This window comes from Lithobates pipiens, unplaced genomic scaffold, assembly GCF_037356315.1.
Source record: "Lithobates pipiens isolate NorthernLeopardFrog02 unplaced genomic scaffold, aLitPip1_a1.2 Scaffold_8, whole genome shotgun sequence".
NCBI lineage: Eukaryota > Metazoa > Chordata > Amphibia > Anura > Ranidae > Lithobates > Lithobates pipiens.
Window position 1 is genome coordinate 49,397,984 of NW_027507903.1, and position 17,719 is coordinate 49,415,702.

General features: G+C 44.1%; 1 long non-coding RNA gene across 1 annotated transcript in view; it reads right to left on the reverse strand.

The window, feature by feature from the left end:
• Nucleotides 1-342: 342 nt before the first annotated feature.
• Nucleotides 343-17,719, reverse strand: part of LOC143963697 (uncharacterized) — a 36,908-nt gene continuing 19,531 nt past the window's right edge. The window contains exon 2 of the long non-coding RNA XR_013271025.1: nt 343-679. This is a non-coding gene — a long non-coding RNA (uncharacterized LOC143963697). The remainder of the gene's footprint in view (nt 680-17,719) is intronic.

Sequence of the window (17,719 nt, forward strand, 5' to 3'; positions counted from 1 at the left end):
GTCAGTACATTCAATAATGTCATTTGAAGATAATTCAAAATTAAAACATTCAATTGTGGAATAAGTGTAATTTCCCAAACGATAATCATGTATACTATTAGGATTTTGCTCATGAGAAAAAAATTCCATCGAGTTTCTTTGAATTTTATCATCTCTATGGTCAAATATAGCTGATGATTAAGGATTAGAAGATTGAACAAATTTTGAATATGGCTAGATTTACTGAAGAGGGTGTTTCCAATGCTATTTCTATCTCCAGTATTGCTGGTGCATAATAGATTCCAACTGATTGTTGAAGCTAAAAGTAACTGTCAGAAACCATGAAACAGACAGAGACAGAAGTACAATCAAATCACACTTGTTTATTAATAATAAAAATAAAAAGGTAAATAGAAAAAAGCGTAGTCAAGCATAGCCAGAGTCCAGTAGCCAGATTGGGTAGTCAGCCAGTCCAAAGTTCATAAACCAGATCGGGTAATCAGCCAGTCCAGAAGTTAGGGATCCAAAGAGAGCAACTGCAAGCAGGATAGGAAGCCAGGAGGGATGTCAGCAAGCCAGTCTTGAAACAAACAGCAGGAGATGGTTCCTTGTGATGTGACCAACGTGAAGGCAATGGAGAAATGAGATGGAAGGCTTTAAATAGGCAGGTCAGAAGAGCATCATCAGGAACAGCTGGTAACTGTGGAGAGAGAAGAGAGCTGGCAATTAGCCGACAGCTGAGCAGCCAGCCCAGAGGAGGAAGGGCTAAGCCAGCCCTGACAGTAACCAGTTGAAAGTTCCTATAAATGCGCCACATACCAGAAATTTTATTGTGGGTTCTGGTGACCCTTCAGGCTAAAAGATCATTTTTGTATTTTAGAGGACTCTGTTAACTTGAATTATCTAATATTTTTCAGGAACCCTAGCACAAGCCCATTCCCTCCCATGTTGTTAGTTCTAACAGCCTATAGCAGTGATGGCGAACCTTGGCACCCCAGATGTTGTGAAACTACATTTCCCATGATGCTCATGCACTTTGCAGTGTAGTTAAGCATCATGGGAAATGTAGTTCCAAAACATCTGGGGTGCCAAGGTTCGCCATCAATGGCCTATAGCTTAGTGCACACTACTAGTTTTTTTTTCATTCAATCCAACAGGTTGAATGAAAAAACTGAAAGCTCAGATCAGAGCCGCTGTCAGTGGCCGCTGGTGCTCAACTTTCTTTTTGGGAGGGGGGGCAGCAAACCTGCCCCCCCACTACACCCATGTGTATACTAGGCTTATGGATACCTGCTGCAGCAGATTTCACTTCACCTTCTAAATTCTCTTTAATGTTACATAAGGTAAACCAGAAAACTAGGAATTCCTTATAACTGCAGCAGTAGGTGACCAGACTAGAGACCGTGCTGCCAGATTTTAAGTTTGAATAGAGAATATGATTGGTATTTCAGCATGTCAACATCAACTGGAAACAGAAAAAAACTATTTTGGGTGGACTAAACCTTTAAAGTAGAACTATTTTCATTTTAGATAAAGCAAGGGAGGGTTATAACCCCTGTCAGATTTTTTGTTCACCATCTGTGTCCCATTGTGGAGATTTTCCTTCACTTCCTGCCCCATAGCTAAACAGGAAGTGAGAGTAAATCACTGCAACGTAAGGAAATTCCCCCCAGGTCACCAGAACCAGTGTCTCTATTGGAAGTTTTCCCCTTAAAGGGGTTTAAAGTCAGAAGGTTTTTCAATTTTAATGCATTGTATGCATTAAGATAAAAAACCTTCTGTGTGTAGCAACCCACTTGAGCCCCCTAATACTTACCTGAGCCCTATCTCTCTCCAGCCACGTCTACGAGTGCTTCAGCCATCAGAGACTCAATCAAAGTCAGTTAGCCACTCAGGAGAGAGAGGGGGCGGGGCCGAATGGGGGCTTTGTGTCTGAACGGACACAGAGAGCTATGACTCTGCACTGGTGCCCCCATAGCAAGCTGCTTGCTGTGGGGCACTAAACAGGAGGGAGGGGCTAGGAGATCCAAAGAAGGACCCGAGCAGAGGATGATCTGGGCTGCTCTGTGCAAAACCACTACACAGAGCAGGGAAGTATAACATATTTGTTATTTTTAGAGAAAAAAAAACAAGGCTTTAAAATCACTTTAATTACTTACTAATTAATTACTAATTACCACTCTCCGGACAACCCAAAATTCAGGATTTTCTTTTACTTTCACTTTCAATGGTAATGGTAAATAGGGATGGGCTTTATGTTCGGGTCGAACATTGGCTGTTCGCCTGTTCGCTGAATAGTGCACAAATTTGGGGTGTTCGTGGCAAATTCAAAAGCTGTAGAACACCCTTTAAAAGTCTATGAGAGAAATCAAAAGTGCTAATTTTAAAGGTTAATATGCAAGTTATTGTCATAAAAAGTGTTTGGGGACCTGGGCCTTGCCCCAGGAGACATGTATCAATGCAAACATTTTTTTAAAAACTATTGTTTTTTTCGGGAGTAGTGATTTTAATAATGCTTAAAGTGAAACAATAAAAGTGTAATATTCCTTTAATTTTCGTACCTGGGGGGTGTCTATAGTATGCCTGTAAACTGGCACAAGTTTCCCGTGTTTAGAACAGTCTGACAGCAAAATTACATTTCTAAAGGAAAAAAAGTCACTTGTGGCTGTAATGAATTGTCGGTTCCAGCAATACACATAGTTCATTGATAAAAACAGCATGGGATTCCACCACAGGGGAACCCCCGAACCAAAATTTAAAAAACAAAAAGGTATGGAGACCCCCAAATAAGGTCTGGTATGGATATTAAGAGGAACAAAAAAAAATGGTGTGGGGTCCCCCTCAAAAATCCATACCAGACCCTTATCTGAGCACGCAACCTGGCAGGCCGCAGTAAAAAAGGGGAGGACGAGAGAGCGCCCCCCCCCCCCCTCCTGAACCGTACCAGGCCACATGCCCTCAACATTGGGAGGGTGCTTTGGGGTAGCCCCCCAAAGCTCCTTGTCCCCATGTTGATGGGGAGAAGGGCCTCATCCCCACAACCCTTGCCCGGTGGTTGTGGGTGTTTGCGGGCAGAGGGCTTTAGCAAGGGGACACCCAGATCCTGCCCCATGTGTGAATTGCTAATGGGGTACAAATGTACCCCTACCATTTCACAAAAAAAGTGTCAAAAATGTTAAAAAAAGACAATAGACTTTGAGGTTTTTGACAATTCCTTTATTATGTTCTCTTCTTTCTCCGCTTCTTCTTCCATCTTCTTCTGGTCTTCCTTCGGTGTTCTTCTTCTTTCTCCATCTCATTCCTCCTCTATCTTCCTCTGCTTCTCCCTCCATTCTTCTTGTCCAGCATCTTCCTCCGGCTTCTTCTTCTCCGCTTCGTCCTCTGGACTATTCGCCTTAATGGTAGTCACCCGCTTCGTGGAGCTTCTGTTCAGGTGACAGCTCTTATATAACAGAGGGTGAAGCCACCTGGTGACCCCGCCCCCTCTGATGCACAGGGACTTCCCTATGGCTTTCCCTGTGTTGTCAGAGGGGGCGTGGTCACCCTTTTACGTAAATAGGTGACCCCACCCCTCTCTGACACCACGGGGAAAGCCATAGGGAAGTCCCCGTGCGTCAGAGGGGGAGAGGTCACTGAGTGGCCCCGCCCTCCGTTATATAAGAGCTGTCACCTGAACAGAAGCGTCACACAGCAGGGGACTCCCATTGAGGTGGATCGTCCGGAGGACGAAGCGGAGAAGAAGAAGCTGGAGGAAGATGCCAGACGAGAAGACCGGAGGAAGGAGCGGAGGAAGATAGAGGAAGAAGCTGGGAAAGAAGAAGATGGAGGAAGAAGAAGTACACTGAAGAAAGACCAGAAGAAGATGGAAGAAGAAACAGGGAAAGAAGAAGACATTAATAAAGGAATTGTCAAAAACTGTCTATTGTCTTTTTTTTTTAAATGTCCACTTTTTTTGTGAAATGGTAGGGGTACATTTGTACCCCATTACCAATTCACATGTGGGGGTGGGATCTGGGGGTCCCCTTGTTAAAGGGAGCTTCCATATTCTGATAAGCCCCCCACCCGCAGACCCCCACAACCACCGGGCAAGGGTTGTGGGGATGAGGCCCTTCTGCCCATCAACGTGGGGACAAGGTCCTTTGGGGGGCTACCGAACACCTGGTGGCCTGGTATGGTTCAGGAGGGGGGGTGCTCTTTTGACCCCCCTCTTTTCCTAAGGCCTGCCTGGTATGGATTTTTGGGGGGACCCCACGCCATTTAAAAAAAAAATTTGTCCGGGGTTCCCTGAAGGGACTGGCGTGGATTTTGAGGGGGGCTCCCCACTCCATTTTTTTTTTACATTGTGGTGCAGGGTTCCCCTTAATATCCATACCAGAACTGAAGGGCCTGTTATGGAATTGGGGGAACCCCCACGCATTTTTTTTTTTATTTGGGTTCGGGGTTCCCCCCAGGTACAAAATTTAAAGGTTTTATTGTTTTATTTTATTGTTTCACTTTAAGCATTATTAAAATCACTGCTCCCGAAAAAACAACAGTTTTTAAAACTTATTTTTGCATTGATACATGTCCCCTGGGGCAGGATCCGGGTCCCCAAACACTTTTTAAGAAAATACCATGCATATAAGCCTTTAAAATGAGCACTTTTGATTTTTCATGTTCGTGTCCCATAGACTTTAACGGTGTTCGCGTGTTCGAACACATTTTTTGCCCGTTCGCATGTTCTGGTGTAAACTGAATGGGGGGTGTTCGGCTCATCCCTAATGGTAAACAAGACAAATCGAGAGAATGAATCTCCCTAATGAGAGCACAGACAGCAATAAAAGCCCAGTAGGTGTTCTAATCCTTATCCAATCTTTCCAAAAATAAAAACAAGTTTTGCCTTTTTGCCTTTGGTTATAGTTTAACCACTTCAGCCCCGGAAGAATTTACCCCCTTAATGACCGTAGCATTTTTTGCAATACGGCACTACGTTGCTTTAACTGCCAATTGCGTGGCCGTGCGATGTTGCACCAAAACAAAATTTACTTCCTTTTTTTCCCCACAAATAAGGCTTTCTTTTGGTGGTATTTGATCACCTCTGCGCTTTTTTTTGTGCTATAAACAAAAAAGACCGACAATTTTGAAAAGAAAACTATATTTTTTACTTTTTGGTATAATAAATATCCCCAAAAAAATATAAAAAAAACAAATTTCTTCCTCAGTTGAGGCCGATATGTATTCTTCTAGATATTTTTGGGGAAAAAATCACAATAAGCTTATAGTGATTGGTTTGCGCAAAAGTTATAGCGTCTACAAAATAGGGGATAGATTTATGGCATTTTTATCATTTTTTATTATTAGTAATGGCGGCAATCTACGATTTTTATCACAACTTGCGACATTGCGGCAGACAGATCGGACACTTCTGACACTATTTTCATATCAGTGACATGTATACAGCGATTGGTGCTAAAAATAGCCACTGATTACTGTTTAAATGTCACTGGCAGGGAAGGGGTTAAACACTAGGGGGCGATCGAAGGGTTAAGTGTTTTCCCTCAGTGTCTTCTAACTGTATGGGGGGTGGGCTCACTAAAACATGACAGACATCACTGCTCTTGATCACTGGGATCAGTGGATCCCTGTCATGTCACTAGGCAGAACAGGGAAATGCCTTGTTTACATGGGCATCTACCCATTCTGCCTCTCGGTGTCATGATCGCAGGCCACCAGCGGACATCGTGTCCGCAGGGCCCACTAGCCTGTGATGATGGAGGAACGTACGGGTACGCCCATTTGCGCAGCCGTGCCATTCTGCTGATGTACATCGCCGTGCAACGGCCGGCAAGCGGTTAAGTGTACAAGCGAGCCAATCGAAACCCACTTGTAGGACTGTTTGGCTGGCTAAACTTGGTTTAGTTACTGAACTTAATGCTATTAGCTGGACTCTACTTGTTGTTATTATGTGACCAAATATCTCTGCTATTTTACTAGCCAAATGTTGCAGCCATTACTCTTGAATAAAATATAAATAAAGATATCCACACTATTAATTTTCTGGGGAAAACCCCAAATTTTTGATTTTCTTTCATTTTAATGATAATGGTAAACAGGACAAATAGAAAGAATGAATCTCCCTAATGAGGACACTTACAGCAATAAAAACTGACAGGGGTTCTAACTCCTCTCCACTCTATCCAATACTAAAAGAAAAGTTTTGTTACTATTTTCAAATAGCATGCATGTACAGTCCTGAACCATGGAAAGTTTGATCTGATGGTCCTTGTACCTCAGAAGTGCCCTGCCCAGCTTCTTTCTCCCACACACTGCACTACATATGGACAATTTCATCCACATGGTAACAGTGGCTCGGTTCCCTGATTAGTGAAAAGTTGTCCTCAACCACCAAAAAAATCAGTCTGGCCGGGCTGTGTTGAAAGTCCTGCCTGGTCATGTGAACAGTGAGGTCCACATGACAGGCCAGAACCAGGCCTGGTTGGATGTTTGGGTATCAGCCTTCTCAGAACCAATAAGTGGGAGTGCCGGGGCCCACTGGGGATTCTGGGAAGGGGTACTTAAGAGGTGTGGGTCACGTGGTTTAGGAGAGGAGTTTGTGGGGCCCGTGTGGTCTGTTCTGGTTCCAGGACCGGGGTGGCCCCGTGAGCGGTCCCGGTCATGGGGTGTTCGACATCCCACAACATGTTCCTGTTAGATGCCCCCAATAGACCTGCCTGGCCTGGGGTAGGGATCTGTCTGTTTCCGAGTCTCGGAACCTGCTGGTCCGAGGCGCAGTAACTGAGGGAGGATTCAAGGTGTCCGGGTGTGCTCTAGGCTTGGAGAGGCACAACAGCTCGTGGAAGTGACCGGGGGAGGACTCTTCGGAGGAGGGCCAACAAGTGGCATCCTGAGAAGTGCCTGGTTACTGAGTTGGGAAGGACATTGATGAATTCACACTTTTCCACTACCATTAAGGAGACAGAGAACGTTCCAGGTACCGAGGAAAAAGGTTCCCGTTTCACCGTTAGTTACAACTTGTACACGTTCATAAGATTGTTTCAAGTATTTGAGTCAAGGTGCTGACTGCCACAATCTCTCGCTAGAGATCTGTTCAGCTTTGAAGTACCCAGCTGCGAGTGGCAACTCTTGGTGGAATTTCAAAGTTCAAGGTGTCTGAGTTCTTCACCCGTGCCCTCTGTTCCTATGAGAGACTGTTATTGGATGTTACCACTTCAAAAACCTTTCAAAAGGACTTTATTTGTGTCAGCGTTCAAGTTGTTGGGTATCAACTCTGGGAACCCCTAGACGTGGAAGAGCAAGCCAGGAGGAGGTAACCGGTAAGCCCAATAAGTTAAGGCCACTCTACAAAGGGTTATGGCCGCTACATGTAATTAATATGTGTTTGATTTTAAAGGGATGAGGTGGCAACCCTACTATGACATAAAAATGTACATTGGCACAATTGCGGTGATCGCAGAGGTGACGTGGGCACCAGTGCAGTGGCGAGTGAAGTAGGGGCATGTGGGAGGAGTGGTGGGAGCAGAGGGAAGAAAGGGGGTTATGCACAGTGGTGAGAGTGGGGGTTGGTGCAGGTGCAGTGCAGGAGGAAAAGAATTTGGATCAGCTATGGTGGAGAGAGCACAGAGAAGTTGATGTGTGAAGGTGCGATTGGTTTCCAGATGTGTTGAAACAGTGATGTTGGAAGGGTGGTGCTGGTAAAGTGGTGACGAAGGTGTGGGGGTGTCGGGTACTGTGGTGCCTCTGCTGAGGAACTGTCAGCTGTAGCTCCAAATCTGAAATAACAGTGCCTATGTAAGCTCCATTAAAAGTTACAGGGGAGTTTCAGGTGATTGAGCCAAAAATCAGAGCGCCATGTCCCATTGCAATACAAACTCAACTTCTGAAAAGACTGCTCTAGATATGCTTCCTGTTGAGTATGACGGTTGTAAGGCTGGGTATTGCTGTTGTTGATGGAACTGGGCCACATTTAAGACTCCTTCAGGTACTTTAGCATTAAAAAAAAGGTGTCTGTAAAGCGCTTGAAAGAAGCCTCATCTGCAATCCCAATGTGAAAGCCTGAGTGCTTTAAGAGCCCTTTCACACTGCCAGCACCCAAAAAACGCTGGTAAAGTGCCTCTTAAACCAGCGGTGCTTTACCAGCATTTTTCTAGTGCTAGTGGGGTGCTTTTAACCCCCGCTAGTGGCCAAATAAAGGGTTTAATGTGCCCACAAAGCACCGCTGCCAAAAGCGCTTTGCAGGCGCTTTGAAGGGGTTTTTCAGGTGCTTCCCATTGATTTCAATGGGAAGGGGCACTTTAGGAGTGGTGCATTCACTGCTCCAAAAGTGCTGCAAAGATGCTGCTTGCAAGATTATATTTGACGTCCTGCCAGCGCAGCGCCTCAGTGTAAAAAACACTTGGGCTTTCACATTGGGATTGCAGATGAGGCTTCTTTCAGGCGCTTTTTTTAACGCTAAAGCAACTGAAAAACGCCTGAAAAATGCCCCAGTGTAAAAGGGGTCTAAAAGTTGATGCTACTGCATATGTGTTATAGTGTCTTTGGGATAAGCAAAAATAGCGTCCATACCTGGTGCATGTGTGGTAGCAACACAATATTAACCACTTGGGATCCGCGCTATTGCAAAATGACGGCAACAGCGCGGACCCACATTTCCGGGACTACGTCTATTGACGTGGTCCCGGTTACGAGCGGCCTGCGCGCCCCCTGAGGGGCGCGCGCGGCGCGCTCTGTGATCGGCGAGTCCGTGAGACTCGCCTGATCACCGATCCGTGTAAGGGGTCGATCCCGACCCCTTATCACGTGATCAGCTGTCAGCCAATGACAGCTGATCATGTGATAAAACGGAGCCGGTAATCGGCTAGTATTCCTCCTCGCGCTGACAGCGCGAGGAGAAAAAAAAAAAGCCGATCGCCGGCGGCCGTGTTCGGGACATCAGTCCCGATCACGGCCAGCAATTTAAACGGACACCTGCCCCCTGCCAGTGCCCACCTGCCACCCGCAGTGCCATCCTGAAATAAAGTAAGTGCCCCCCTGTCAGTGCCACCCAGCAGTGCCCATAGTGCCCACAGTGCCACCCAGCAGTGCCCACAGTGCCACCCAGCAGTGCCCACAGTGCCACCCACAGTGCCACCCAGCAGTGCCACCCACAGTGCCACCCAAAATCTGCCTCAAAGGTGCTGCACCCCAGTGCCGCCCATCAGTGCCCAGCAGTGCCGCCCATCAGTGCCCAGCAGTGCCGCCCATCAGTGCCCAGCAGTGCCGCCCATCAGAGCCACCTATCAGTGCCACCTATCAGTGCCCATCAGTCCCATCTATCTGTGGTACCTATCAGTGCCCATCCGTGCCACCCATCCGTGTCACTTATCCGTGCCACCCATCCGTGCCATCTTATCTGTGCCCATCTTTGCCCATCAGTGCCGCCTTATCTGTGCCCATCGGTGCCGCCTTATCTGTGCCTATTAGTGCCGCCTTAACTATGCCTATCAGTGCCCACCAGTGCAGCCTATCAGTGCCCACCAATGCAGCCCATCAGTGCCCACCAATGCAGCCCATCAGTGCCCACCAATGCAGCCTATCAGTGCCGCCTAATCAGCGCACTTCAATGAAGGAGAAAAATGACCCGTTTGCAAAATTTTATAACAAACTATTAAAACATGATTTTTTTTTTTTTGCATCTTTTTTTGTTTGTTTAGCAAAAAATAAAACTCCGAGCTGTAACTAAATACCACCAAAAGAAAGCTCTATTTGTGGGAAAAAAATGATAAAAATTTCATTTGGGTACAGTGTTGTATGACCGCGTAATTGTCACTCAAAGTGCATCAGCGCTGAAAGCTGAAAATTGGTCTGGGACTGAGGGGGGTTTAAGTGCCCAGTAAGCAAGTGGTTAAAATATGCTACACTACCCGTAGAGAAGACTAAGCTATTAGTGACAGCGTTGTTGATTTCCTTTAATCTGCAATGATCTCCATAGATACCAGCAATCGACTACCAGTACAGTATGTCTTGCATCAGTAATAATTTATTTGCAGCTCCTACATGTCACATGGTCTACTAAAGGGAGTCTCAAATAAGTTCATAGTGACAGGAGGCTTCTTGTGCCAGGAGCTGATTGCTGGTGTTGGCTGCAGTTTAGAGAAGATCAGCAGCACTGTCACTAAATGCAAGGCCAGGTGCCTTTGCAAGTGTTGTAGGAGGGTGAAGGAGGGTGCGAGTAGGTTAGATCAGCATTGGGGGGGGGGGGGGGAGGGAGTAAATGTTCATAAAATGCTGATTGGAAGTTTCCTTAGCATTTTATACCTATGTTTTTATACATATTGCATGATGATTCTTTTACTGACAAAAACATCCAAATTGCAAAGTTCCCAAATGTCCCTGATTTCAAGAGATTGTCCCTGATTTGGAGAAATGTCCCTCTGTCCCTCATTCCTCCTCATTTGTCCCTCATTTTGGTCTGATCTATATAGTTGTATATAAAAGCATTTATCTATCAAAAAGTGTTTTCCAGCGCTAAACCTTTCATCTGATTTCAAATGTCTGTCTTTGTAAAAAAAAGCCAATATAAAGGAATAGTAGTGGTTAAAAAAGCACTTGTAGGTTTAACCAATCTTGTTTTTTTGTACTATTCTCCTTTAAGGGGGTGTGGCAAGGGGTGTATCCTATGTCTGCATACTTTTGCTGATAGGTGTCCCTCATTACTATCTCAAAAAGTTGGGAGGTATAAAATTATTATACTAAAATTATTATATATACCATGCCACAAGATCCCCCCAGACCTCCCCTCTTTCCATACTGACCTGAGCCCAATCAATCCAGCACAATGCCTGAGAGCAGCAGCTCTTTCCACCCTCTCACCCATCAAAGAGCCACTGGCTCCTGCTTCTGTCAATCAAATCCTGTTATGTGGGAGCAGGGGGCAGGAACGCGCCATGCTGTCTGTGTCTATAGGCACAGACAGCACAGCTTGGGATCAAACCCGCACGTTTGTAATCATTGGAAGCAGCTTCCTTTGGTGGCACAGGGAGAAAAGGAGGAGCCAGGAACGCTTGCAAGGGATACCAGAAGAGCAGGATTGGGGCTGCTCTATGCAAAACCATTGCACAGAGCAGGGAAGTATAACATGTTCATCATTTAAAAAATAAATAATGAAGGCTTAAATCAAATATTTTAAATTAATTAAAATTAATAAATAATAAATAAAAATAAAATAAAATAGTAGAAGCCCCCTTATAGTGCTGGCAACACACAAATCAATTGTGTTAAAAAAATGGAAACAAATTCTGCCTTCCACCCTATACAGCCCGGATGGATGAATCTCTATTGTAGCCTTTGTATTTTGACAGTCAGCCCCACCCACTGTCAAAATCAAACAGCGGCTGCATCTTATTTTGTCGCCCTGTTGGCTCAACCCATGACTCCACCCCCTTTGCCTTGCCCATGTGACAGGAGGCACTGCTGTACTGGAAACATCAGCTCCCTCTAGTGTTGGCTCCAGTGCTGCGCTGCACCTCTAATTACACTACCGGTTGGACTGAGTTGGTTACATACTGCAGCCTGCAGAGCATGCAGATGCAGATAAAAACCAGCGGCTGGGCGCCCCTAGGCAGCGTTGCACCCTAGGCGGCTGCCTAGTTTGCCTAGTGGTAGCACCGGCCCTGCCCATGCATTGTGGTGCACTGCAGTGTAGATCCATTGCCACCTACTCTACTTGTGCATTTGGAAGCCATTCTATATAAATAACACCGCAATGCTCTTCACAGAGTGCCATGTGTTATTGTGTATTGAGTAAATGCATGATAAAACATGTTTTTGCAATGCATAGGTCTGAAGGGGCCCTATGGCTAACTGTAATGTCAAATAACTTCATTCTGAAGACCCTACCTCCTTGATAACTACCCCCCCCCCCCCCATGCCCTTTTACCTTAGGTTAGTAGGTGGTCCAGTAGCCTACACCATATTAAATGGCTCTCAGTCAAAACCTCTCTGCAGGCCTCTAAGTTGACAGCTTTTGGGCCTACTACAAACCCAGTGGCACTATGCACACTGACATTGCATCCTCCTGTTGTCCAGCACACCTACTGTACTACTGCACCACATTCAACCTGACTCTGAACCTCCCAAAACCCTTGACACTGCACCTTTCACCCAGCATCTTTGCAACTACATAGTCCACTAGCGCTCCCTCTATTCCTGCTGTTCTTGTCTCTTCTCCCTTTTGCAGAGACACGCAGAAAGGAGGTGAAGCTGAGTCTGGAATTTCTTGATGCTCTGCCCACTCCACATTTGGCTTCATCTGGCCCACATTACATCCTCCCCATTGCAGCCCATAGGTACAGATCATCTCCCTGAGACTCAAAAGATTAGCTTGAACCACTGTGAGACCTAGGAGAAGATGTTCAAAATGGTCTGTCATCTAAAGCCTTGTACACACAATTGGATTGTTGGCCAACAAAACCATGGAATTTTGTCCATGCATACACACGGCCACACAATTGTTGGCCAACATTTACGAATGTAGTGACTTACTACGTTGTTTTTTCAGCTCTTTAGCGCCACCCTTTGGGCTCCTTCTGCTAATTTCATGATAGAAGTTTAGCGAGTGTTGATTCGCGCTTTTCATTTCGCACTTTTCATTTTGCACTTTTCAGTTTGTTTATGCATGGGCGTTGATCAACCAGACATGTTGCGGAATCGGAGGAGATAACATGTTATCTATTATTGATCTTGGAGTTATTGTTTTGGCATTATTTATTTGGTTGGATAATGATTTGATTTGTTATATTTTCTATAGTTTTGGATGCATAGAATGCACTTTTTGATTAAGTTATATTGGCAGATAGCATGTCTAATTTTATTTGTTTTCTTTTTTTAATGTACAATAAAAAAAAAGTGGAGAATAATACTTGGCTATGTGTTTTTTCTTCAAATGACAGTTTGGGAGTAGGCAGTTACATTTTAAAAAATACAATGTAAAATTAACAAGGGACACCAACATAGTTGTATCTCTGATCTTAAAAACTATGGGATAATGGTGTTGGGGTAACTTGGCCAAAAAAAAAGTATAATAATATTATTCTTGATATCACTAGAAAAAAAAAAGCCTTTGAAAATTTGTTTGCAATAACTCTATCAGTATCACCAGCAAAGCAGCTTCATTATTATCCCATTAAAGAAGAAGAGAATTGTGCGCTGCATTTGGAGATTTCGTAATTTGCCACATCACGATTGTTAATTCTCCATTACGAGTGCTAGATCACAAGACCGACCGCTTCTGGCTCGTCCTTGCTTCCGAGCATGCGTGTTTGTACTTTGGACTTTTTGTCCGATGGAAAATTTGAAAACCTGCTATCCAAAATTTGTCTGCAGAAAATCCGACAACAATTGTCCGATGGAGCATACACACGGTCCAATTTTCCGCCAACAGCCTGACATCCAACATTTCCCATCGGAAAGTCCGATTGTGTGTATGATTTAGAATTCTTGATTGATGGCTATGCACCTGGCAACTGTGCTCTACAGTCAGGTAGTCAGGCGTTAGATCGCAGGGGGTTCTGTGTTCTGTGCATTGTGCCGTGGAAAGGAAAGAACGTGTCCACAAAGAGATGTTAATAAAACCTGCCCAAGGCATCATCACTACCCTTCCATTGCGGCAGCCATCATGTCCAACATCCAAATGTATCCTTCATTTTTTTTTACTTTGAAGGAAAACCTTTTATTTGAAATACAACAACGCTATTATCCCTCCTAAACTATCAAACCTTCTAAATTATTATTTTGAATATGCAATCTCTACAATTGTATTGTTTCAAAGGTGGATATATTTAAGTAGTAATAATCAATACAGCAGCCTATGCATTACTGTATACTTGGTTTAGTTATGAAACTACATCATTTATTCGTATATTAAAAAAAAAAAAAAAAACAATGACTCTGTAAGCCTTTAGGGGGTCCCAGATAAATTCATAAGGCCTTATTCACCGATTTATAATGCAGTCTGTTTGAGAATTTACTGCCTTGTAAGATGCATTGGAAGACAAAGACCCCAAAGGCATATATAAAGCCAATTATGTTTCAAAGGGGAAAACAATTCCATCCTAAATCAAAAGGTGGTGATTATTTTATGTATTAGATTCCACATCCAGTGTTCAACTACATACTGCTATACAATACAGTGAAATAGAAACAATCCACTTCTATTTCTTTTTCTTCCCCTTCTTAAAGTAACCTTAAAGTTAAAGCGGAATTTCAGTCTGGATCTGTACATCCCCCTCCGATCCCGCCATTATAGCATGTGCACAGATGGGCCAAAGGCACATGTCCCACCTTTCTGACATAAGAAAGAGGGATAGCTTTTAGCATAAAGTGTGTAGGTAAGAGATGCACCACCTACCATGACCCCAGTTACATGGCCAATGAGCAATTAATAGGCAAATAAAATGATTGGCTAAACCCAAGAGTGCTTTCTTCATCTCTATGTATTCCTTTGTTTCTCTATGTACAGTATACTTTTTACTGATTTTTTAAAACAATAATGTGATAGCAAAAAGATTTGTGTGAAAGGTTTAGTGTAGTGTAACATTTTTGGTAGCTAAAGTATTGTATTTGCACATCCATACCGCCCAACATTTTGAGATGGGAATGAGGGAAACCTACTAACAATCATAAGTGGGCATAGGACACGCCTCCTGTCACACCCCCTGAAAGGGGAATTAACCCAAAAAAAGTTAATTAAAGCCACAAGGGCTTTTTTTACCAATACTAAGTGATATTGGAAAGAACACACTGCTGACAAGAGCGGGGAGGGTGCTGCTCACCCCTATAAATCGAAAAAATAGAACCAATTCCCCCACCAACGGGGTTTTTAGGCAGCAGTAAACAATGAACGTAGCATGTCGGAAATAATATAAAAAAATATTTTATTGTATGGTAAAAATATGAGCTTCACCTAGGTATTTAAAACAAAAGATAGAGCCAGGCTCTTATATACAGAAAATACAATGATATCAATGGGCATACACTAAGCAGACTTAACTATAAATATACTGTATAAAATTAGTAACAGCAAAAAAATAGTTCTAACGCGTTTCAACCACTAGGGTCTTCTTCAGAGATAGTCTGTTGGTAGAAAGACAAAATAAAACTTAATACATCTATCAAGTAATATTTGTATTAAAAATATTCTAAGTTTATTAATATGGTTTACCCAATGGTGTATTTCCGAAAGATTCACGTAAATTGTAATGCTTAATGGTGGAGTTTACCCAGGTTCATGCTTCAGTGTCCCTCACATATTACAAGAGGTACGTGGTCCATACGTCTTGCCACAGAGTCAAGCGGAGGGGCTGGGGTCAGAGGCCCAAAAACGCGGCTCACGAGCGGTCACACAAAAGCCCTACGCCCCACAGAAATTATAGGAAGTAGGTGCAAATGTAGGCAGCCGGCCCGTATGGTAAGCCACGCCTGTGATAAAAATCCCAACATAAACAAAATTAGACACATATGTTTTATATATAAACACACATGTGTAGTATGAGAATATCATACACATAATTTATATGTATATAGAGGAAATATCCCCAGATATCTTCATCTACATCAGGGAAGAAAAAAAAAAAAAAGGGAGGGGACAAAACTCAAAACCACCACACACCAAACAATAAAGGAAACAAACGAAAAAAGAAAAGAAGAAAAAAAGGAAAAAAGAAAAAAGCCAAAACAAACAAACCACAACTCAAGTAAAAAAAGAAGAAAAAATCGTGAAATGAGCTATAATTAGAATAGTGTATATTGTTAACATCCAAATGTAAGTGACTGGGAGTGAATGAGTGAGTGAATGGCGTGCATAAAAAATCAAGATGTGAGGGTAAGAAGTGTAAGTGTATGTGTGGACAAAGGAATTTGAAAGGTGACTGCTAAGATATGGTGGTAATGGTAAGATAAGTGCATTAATATGCTAATAACAAATAAAAATAGAAGTACATGGGGTGCTAATGAGGGACTCGTGAGTAGTGACAGAGGGGATGAGAAAAGGGGGAAAGGGAAGGGATAAAAAAGAAAGTTGAAATAAAACCAAGAAAAAACAATTAAGCTGTCCAGATGTAGTGAACCATGTTTATACTAGGAGTAATGACTATTACCTGGATTGCTAGGCTAGGCAGGAGATTCCCAAAATGGAGAAAGGAGGGACTGTAGCTGGAAAGCTATCCCGGGAAAAGTACCAGACACGGTCGTTAACTCCTAATCCATAGAATCACCCCATCTAAGAGTAGGTAGAGCAGTAAAACGAGCTTATTGTAAAAAAGCTAGTTTAAGGAAATTATTTAAATACAATAGGGACATGCTTGCCAAGCCAGGAAATAATCAAACTTACCAACCAGGGATTCAAAGATAACAGAGTCCTCGTTTGTGAATTGGGGCTAACACTTACTGCCAGGTGTGCTGTGTTATATAGTGCCCCGGGATTGCGTCACAGGCGATGGCCGCCCATCCATTGGCCGGTACTGCCCATTATTGCCTGGTCGCCTAAACAGGTCGACCACGTGTGGCCGCCCCGGCGTCCCGGAAGGTCGTAAAACGGCCCCGAAACGACGTCACTTCCGACGCAAACGCGCGACGCAAATGCGTCACGTTCGTCCGCACGAAGGGTCAGGCGAACGTGAGGCACGTCCGGAAGTGTCCAGGGATGCCGCCGACTAGGAAATACGTGTCCCCCGTAGCTGGGCGGGACCAGCCCGCGCCAGTCATACAGGGGGACATCTACGGAGAGAGCCCTGCGTGTGCACAAACAGGGGTCTCTCCTACCCTTGTTGGGGGGTCGCGCCAAGGCCAGCCAACCCCTCCACCTCCTCCACGTAAAAACGGGGGGGGGCAACCCTCCACCTCCTCCCCGTAAAAACGGGGGGGTATTGGAGGCAATATGTAGAGGGACCATAATAGTGAGGGATGAACATAAACCCAGGTTAATTCAATACGGAGATATGCCACTACTGTCCGATACATCCCCAAACCCCCAGGGAAAAAATAGGATAGGGGTGTATGAGTGAAAAACAGGGGGGGCACGGGAAAGAAAAAAAAAAAAGGGGGGGGGGAGGGGCAGAGGACAGGCGACAGATCCCAGCACACCATTAGCTAAGAAAGCTATTTGTTTAACCAAAGAAAAAAAGAATAAAACATTTTTTTTCATATTAATACATATACAAATATGACATGCAAGTCCCGACATGCAAACGCATGTCTTTATTCAAGGACAGACAAAGTAAGTATATAGCTACGATGAATATGTAGAGACAAACAAATATAAAATAGTAACATGAATATACAGTCGATCACACAGAAATATGATATTCTATTGCGGGTACTGTACCATGGTGCCCTGTTTAGTTGTAATCACAATAATTAAGGACTATCAACAATTTATAAGGGAGGCATGGTCAGGAAATGTTCCTAGACAATTACTTAGAAGTTAGAGAAAGGAGCATAAAGAGGAATGAGCTCACAGAATAATGAGGCAGGTACATCCGGGGGTCGGAAAGGGGAAGGGGGGGGAGAGGGGGGGGGGAAAGGGGGAGGGGGGAAAAAGAGGGGAAAAGGAGGGGAAGGGAAAAGGGAAAGGGAAGGAGGGGAGGGAAAGGGAAGGAGAGACGGTCTCTACTGTGTCCTTCCAAGGGAGAACCCCTTTAGGAAGGGAGCAAATGAGACCGATTCGTTAAGACCTGGGAAAGAGGTGGCATCCAATTTATGTATCCAC